Here is a 7,172-nt window from a genome sequence, read left to right on the forward strand (position 1 = left end):
TGAGGCAAAGAAAGCAACTTAATCAGCTTAACTTATTTTTCCACTAAACAACACTGAAAACAACAAAATCAGCCTTGCAAGAAATTTCCACTCCAACACTCATTTTCTGCTATCATAATTTTTCCAGGGTCAGATTCTTCTAGCAATTTTCTAAGTTCATAATTACCTTAGTTGCATGCACAATTTGGGTAGTTAAGTAATTACTTGATTTGCACATGCAAATACTGCAATCTTTGGCATATAAAAATAATGTCTTTTAAACATTTGGGCCCAATGGAGGACAAATGGTCAGGAAAATCAAAATTCCTGCGGTTCTCAAAAGGGATGACTATGAACTGAAAACACGCCAAGCCATCCTCAGATACTTAGAGACTCGGCTCACTTATTTAACCTAGAGAAAAGAAGCAACATGGTGGCGTTCTAAATTCAAGCTCCTCTTCTCTATTCAAAGATTTCCAACTACCAGTAGACTATTTGGAACTATGGAAAGTCTGAACTTAGATCAGAACACTTGAGTGTAAAATACAATCCCACTGTTGGAGGGGTTGGGGAGATTTGGACCAATCACTTGATCCCTAAACCTTCTAATACGAATCTCTAAAATATGGATAATAAATCAACCTTCTAGATTGGAAAAGAGGAATAAACAAGTTACACAAAAGTATTCTGTAAACTCTGAAACCCTGTATAAATAAAACAGATTTTTCACTATCCCTATCAATAAATTCATGAGAATTGTGGTCTGGCTACAATATGGAAAGTTGTTTTACATGTGAGGCTGAAGACAGAGCATTAGCTGAAAATGTAGCCAGAGAAATGTTCATAAAACATTGTTCAGAACTGTCTAAACTGAAGTTGGAAGGCATCAGCAACTGTTTTTATTAGAGAATTTGCATGGTTTTATTGGGGATAATTAACAGAAATATTTACCAACTTCTGATACGATCACCTTATGAGAAGGCTAAAAAATGAACTGTGGGACAGGCTGAAAGATTTTGCAAGAGATGTGACTTTAGAACTTTAGACTTGTCACACTCCATCCTCCTCTGCTCATAAAGAAAAGCCACATTGATGCAAATGTGTGTCCTCTCCTCTCCATGGCCTCCTCCAAACTCAGACGCAGTGCAATTCCACAAAGGAGCGGCTTCTGGAGACAGGGAGAGACATTATTCTAGTCTTGTCTCATAACCAGATGGGGGCATGCATGCATCTGGCAAGATACTGATACTTAACCTCTTGAACTCTTTCTTTTGAAAACATCTAAAACATTCTCAGATTCCTAAAGTGAAGCACAGAGGGAGATCACACACAGCTTGATCAGGATTCCAACCATATCACCAAGACCCAGATTCTTTCTGTCTCTCAGGCATATCCAGATGAGCACATCTGGTGGCGGGATGGCAGGAGGAGCTCCAGCCTGTCCTTCTTGACTCGAGGAGGGCGGGGGGCGGACAACTGTGTCTGTTCTACAACTTTCCATGGAAATATGCATTTTATTTCATTGGTTCTGACTGGGCCCCATGGAATCACAGCCACCAGGGCCTCGGAGGGACACTGACCCAAACAGAAGACTGAAGCACAGTTTTGGAGGAGGGGTGGTATCCCAGGGGAATTCTGCATATGTTTTTCCCAGAAGTCCAGGAAATACAGCTGGTGGTGAAAAAAACAATAGATACCCACTACAAGAGATTTAGGGAGAAACCTATCTGAGGGCGTGAGAGTCAATGGGAGGGCTTCTCTGATAACTTTTTCAAGGTTTATGGTTCCAAAGTTCTTATCTTCGTTTTTATCACCTACTCCCAAGGACAGTCTGCATTCATCAAATGTTTCCCTTCGTGGTTGGGGGTGGAGGGCCCTCCGGACACTTCCAATTCCACAAGAAAATTCCGCAGTTCCCTGGAATGGGCAAGCTTTAAAGATAAAGCAATTTGGGGTCATATCCCACACCTTTCACTTGGTGGCCACATGCCCTTGTGAAACTTGCTGACCTCTTTCTGCCTGAGGACTCTCAGCAGTGAGACAGGAATAATGACACATATTTGGAGGGTCACGCTCAGGGCTGGAGATCCATATGAGACGAATATGCTAGACAGTTGGTACTCAGTCAATGATCATGGTTCCTCTACACAGTTTGGTCCAGGTCCTGTGACCTGTTTCTTGAGGCTTCGTCTGCTACCAGCATCACCACACCCCATCCAAATGGCAATATTCGAAGTGGTCCTCATCTGACCATCGCAAGAAAGTCAGTGGTCCACATGGAGCTAAAGGCTCAGGGCACCTGTTTGTGAACCACTGGACGGGGCGCCACTGGGCAAAGACGAGGAAAAGAACAGTTGCCAACGGAGGACAAATCCTTGTGTCTCTTGCTGTTGAAAATTCTCAAAAGTGCTGAAACACACAGGTAAAACCCAGACCAAATTCAAGTGTTTTATGAAACAGGAGCTCTACAGGGACATTGGCTCACAAAACACTAGCTGTTCTTTCTTTATCAGCAAGTGACCAGCTGCCACAGGTCAGCCCGAAACCTCTTGCTACTTGACCTCATCAGTAACCACCCCGTAATAGGTTACCATTGCTTAATTAGACAAGGGAGTTTTCAAATGTAATCTCTTTGCACTCAGGAGGCCCTGGGTCAAACAGAGTCTCACTAACCTACCGTTTGTGTTTACACAGCTCCCAGCAGTTCAAAAAGCCAAGGGAAGATCAGAAGCTTATCTTCTGGCCAACAGGGGAGGGAGGGTAGGTGGAATCTGACAGAAGGTTGTAATCATCCTCGCTGGGGGGAGGAGGGTGGTGAGGAGAAGCCCAGCTCACTGTTTTTAAGCGTGTCCGGGCAGGATGTTAGATTTCTAGAAACCCGGATGCAGGAAAAAAAAAAAAAAAAAAAAAAAAGGTGGGATGATGCCATTTTTGAAGTTTAAGAAGGAAAGTAAAGATCTAACATTGCGTCCAGCGCTGTTGGCAGGGGTCCCTCTCTGGGGGAGACAGGGTGGAGGCAGGGAGAGGATGAGCATGGCGGGGTGTGCTGACCAGCGCGTGGCAGCCGCTCATGGTGAATCCTATTCTCGCTCATGGCCATGTGTTCCAGCCCTTTTGGAAAATTACCTCCAAATAACAGATCACGAAAGAGCAACTCCGACAAGCCCTATAATTTAGTCCCAAGAGGAAATTCTTCATTCATCAAGTGTCCAGGAGGCTAAATTAGTTCTCTCCCCACGTGGGCCCTGGTTGGCAATTTCGTGTGAGGGTAAGCCCTACCTTGGGGAGGAGGCCAGCCCGAGGGCTGGCAGCCAAGGCCGGCCTGGTGCCCAGCTGGGTCAGACTGCACAATGTGCCACAGACAGGGTCGCGTTCCTGGGGACGTTCTCCGGGACTCAGTCCCCGTCACTGTTCTTCTTCAGATGCACATTTTGGGGGGGTTATGGGGAACGAGTGAATCTACCCCATCTCAGCCCGAGGATGCTAGAGGTCTTGTCACCAGGAGGCAGACCAGACTTTCCAAAAGTGCAAAACAAGCTCGAAGCCACGTGTAACCTTTAAGAGGATGCTTCTGTTTCATTCTCAGTTATTAAATCAAGATACAAAAATCATTACAAATACAGGGTTCCTTTTTTTATTATTGTTTCTTGGTTTGTTTCTGTTTCTGCCTTTGTTCTGTGAATCTATGCACAGCCTGGAGTCCAGCTCACTGTCGGTGATCGTTCGAAACAAAACAGAGCACCTTGGAAGACTTTTAGAGGATGAGTATGTTTGAGAGCCCATCTCTTTTCCGTCAGCCAAATCTTTATTTTTATGGCTGTTGTTTTTTCTTTTAATTGAGAGGTAGCTAAATTCCTCAGCTATCCTGAACATTTCAAGGAGTCTATAAATAAACCAGAAGTTTTCTTTTTACCTAATCAACAGGTTGCCTAAAACAAGATACTTTTTTACATTCCCTACATTTTAAGAATGATGTTACTAAAAGTGGACTGCATTCTGAAGTTAAAAATCGTGCTCTTCCTCTTAGAAATCTGATTCACTGCCTCCATCTAGGAATCCGAATTAAATGACATGCTTTTCTCTTGCTGTCTTCTTAGTAATCTCAAAAATGCCAGCCTCATCTGTATTTGCAAAGCTTCTTTATGCTTAGATTTTGTGAGCAACCGCTCTCTCTGTAAATCAAGTCTGTGTCGTGAATTCACTAAACATCCCAGGCAGATTTGAAGAGAAGATTTTACTAATTCAGGGAGAAAATGATTCTGCAGAAATAGAACCTAGATGCTTTCACAAATAGTAAAACAACAATTCAGAAGTAAAATTAGAATTAAAGGACTGCATTTTATATATATCGTCAAGTTCAAACAGGACTGTGCAAATAGAGTTGGTTGATTTGTACAACTTTGTCAGACTTTTTATTTCCTGTTTTCTGTCCCCAGGTGCCCATAAGGACTGGTGCTGGGGTTGCCTCTCTAAATTTGAATTCATAGAATGTAAAAATGGCTACTCCAAGTGCAGAATTCCCTGCTCTAGGGGAAAAAACAAAAACAAAAACCAAAAACCTCACTAAAAAAATTATTTAAAATACATTGAAGAAATCCCTTAAAATGTTGAAAGTACATTTTTTATCAGTTGAGAAGACTAATGAAAATAGCTAATATATATACTTTCATGCAAGGTGTTCATGTCAAATGAAGCACTCCTATAATCAAAGACTTACCTGCCTTCTCTGTGAAAAAATTTCCATTAGACAAGAATGGAGAAAATGAACTTTTAGTTATAACATTCTCCTTTGATAACCGCCCCCCCCATCCCCAACACCGACACTGACCAGGTAACTGGCCAATCCAGGATGTCAGTTGCTGGTTGGGTTCCAGGTGGAATGTTGGGGTGTCCCCCGGGGCTTGCTGTGGCTGGGGGATCCACGGCAACTGGGCAGAGCCCTGGGTGGGTCAGTGCTATGGAGGAGCTCCTGTCCTCCGTGGAGCTTGGCTTTGGGCTGATCCTTAGGACGCTGGTTTTGTTGCTGCCCAGAGGCCTGTGTTCTCAGTTCATGTTCCAGAGCCTCCACTGGGAGGCAGTGTTGAGTCTGCCTGTCCTCGTCTTATTCGTGGGTGTCTTATTTACTTTCAGACTTGTTCAGTCTGCTAGAAGTCAACTTAATGGAAGCTATGAAAAGCAACTGGCAAAAACACTGGCTGCACAGATCAAGGAGAAGTGCCACCTCATCGACCAGCTTTATGTGGCTAAACAGGAGTGTGCCAGGATGGAGACAACGGTAAAGGACGCCTGGCTAGAGAAGGACCTGGTAAACACACCCAGCCTCGCTGACACCTACAGAAAGCTGATGATGGCCAACCTGAGCTCGAGGAAGGAAATCAATTTTCTAGTCCAAGCACTGAAGAAAGAGAGATCTCTGCAGTCTATACAAGAAAAGATGGCGGAGATGCTAAAGGTGCTCCAGTTCCTGGAGGAGGTCATGAGAATCAGCCCATCACAAGGGGCTTTTACGCACCAGCCAGGACACTGGGCACCAAGTCCTGATGGCCCCTATCCCAGGAGTGGGCCCTCGTGTTAAAGTCGAGCTGTTCCCTCCCCTCCACTCAGGCCTCCCAGGCTGCCAGGCTGCATTCACTCAGTCAGGTCTCCACCTGAGCTGCACTGAGGCCGGTGGGTGGAGGGCAGTCCCTTCCCTTGGACTAGAGCTCCTCCAACTTGACCAGTGAGCACAGCCGTGAGCTCCTTCACGGTCAGCATCTCTCATCTAAAACATACTGGGATTCCCAGAACACACCACGCAGCGTGGGGCTTTTTTATATTCAGCAAATGTTTGGATTATCTCTTACTAGTTGTGAAAGAAATGTTGTAACTGAGACTGATCTACTACTTAGTTTGAATCTATATTACGCCTCATTTCTCAAGACAGTTTGGGTAACTATTATATATCAGCCATGTAAGTGAAGTGTATATATGGTTATTCTGTGTACAAATATTGCTTTATAATTTGAAAATGTATGCAGTTTGTCAACATAAACTTTTAGGTGGCCATAGCATTTATTCCTAGAGTTTAACTCTGAAGTCATAAGTTTCAGTCAAAGGGCCTTTTCTTACCTGTGTATGTATAAATTTTAAAAAAATAAATGAACCTTTTTTAAGATGAAGTTAAACTGTACTCTTAGAAGAAATTTATCATTTAATTTTTATATTCTGCTATAATAATATCTATAATTAAAATAAATTTGATATTTTTTTAAAAGGACCCCCCCCCACAAAAAAAGACTTACCTGCCTTCTCAATTGCATTTTTCCCCCACCTGGCAAGAAAAGGACTCAGAACTCAGTACTAACCATGCACAGTCAGAGCAGAGAAGATAAAGCTGAAATCAACCTTTACTTACCTGGGTGCCCTGAACCTAAGATGTATTTGACAATTTGCCTTTTAAACGGCAACCAGAGGCAGGGCTATTGTTTCAGTCTGTGGGATAAGCCAAAAATCAGGCTTACACTCCTGTGTAGTCTTGACCCACATTTGTAGAGACTAAATTCCAGGCAGACGGGGCCAGGGGCACTGCAGAGAAACAGGTCTTGAGAATGTCAAATAGAGGCTGAAAGTCAGGAGAAGGGCCAAGGTCTCCACCCTCCTCTAACCAGTGCATCACCCATTACTCAAGCTGGACCTCTGACACTGAGCAGAAGCTCTATACATTGCTGTTTTTAGGCAAGAGATCCCTATGAGAAAAAGCTCACTGGCTTGTGATGAAATGCATGATGTTGGAGCAAGACACCTTCAAACTACTAAGAGAAACCCATGGATATGGACACAAGTCAAATGGTCTCGCAACTGATATTTTCATTCATTTCACAAGCAGTCACTGGGGAAGTATTGCCTGCCACAGCTCTGTCTCTTGGCTGATAACATGCTGGAAGATAAGGCAGATAAAGTACCTGGGTTTTTTTTTGTAAGTGGGCTGGAATGTTTTCAAGGATGGTGGGGAATAGATAGTAAACAAGAAAATAAATAAGCCAACAAGATCAAATCACAGAGTGATAAGCACTGTTAGGAACCAAGTGACGGCCAGAAAGTGACTTGATGACGACCACAGATGGATGGTTGTGGAGGGCCTTCCTTGGGAAGTGACATTTGAGCTGGAATCTGAATGACCAGGTGTGAAGTATGTGAAGAACTGGGGTAAGAGG

The 7,172-nt window shown here is 43.7% G+C and overlaps 1 long non-coding RNA gene across 1 annotated transcript; it reads right to left on the bottom strand.

The window, feature by feature from the left end:
- Positions 1–855: 855 nt before the first annotated feature.
- Positions 856–4,813, bottom strand: LOC140687251 (uncharacterized). Its single transcript, XR_012061432.1, has 2 exons — positions 4,697–4,813; positions 856–1,147 (listed from the first exon to the last, which is right to left on the bottom strand). It is a non-coding gene; the product is annotated as an uncharacterized lncRNA (long non-coding RNA).
- Between the last annotated feature and the right edge of the window lie 2,359 nt (positions 4,814–7,172).

This window comes from Vicugna pacos, chromosome 19 (genome assembly GCF_048564905.1).
Source record: "Vicugna pacos chromosome 19, VicPac4, whole genome shotgun sequence".
Classification (NCBI taxonomy): domain Eukaryota; kingdom Metazoa; phylum Chordata; class Mammalia; order Artiodactyla; family Camelidae; genus Vicugna; species Vicugna pacos.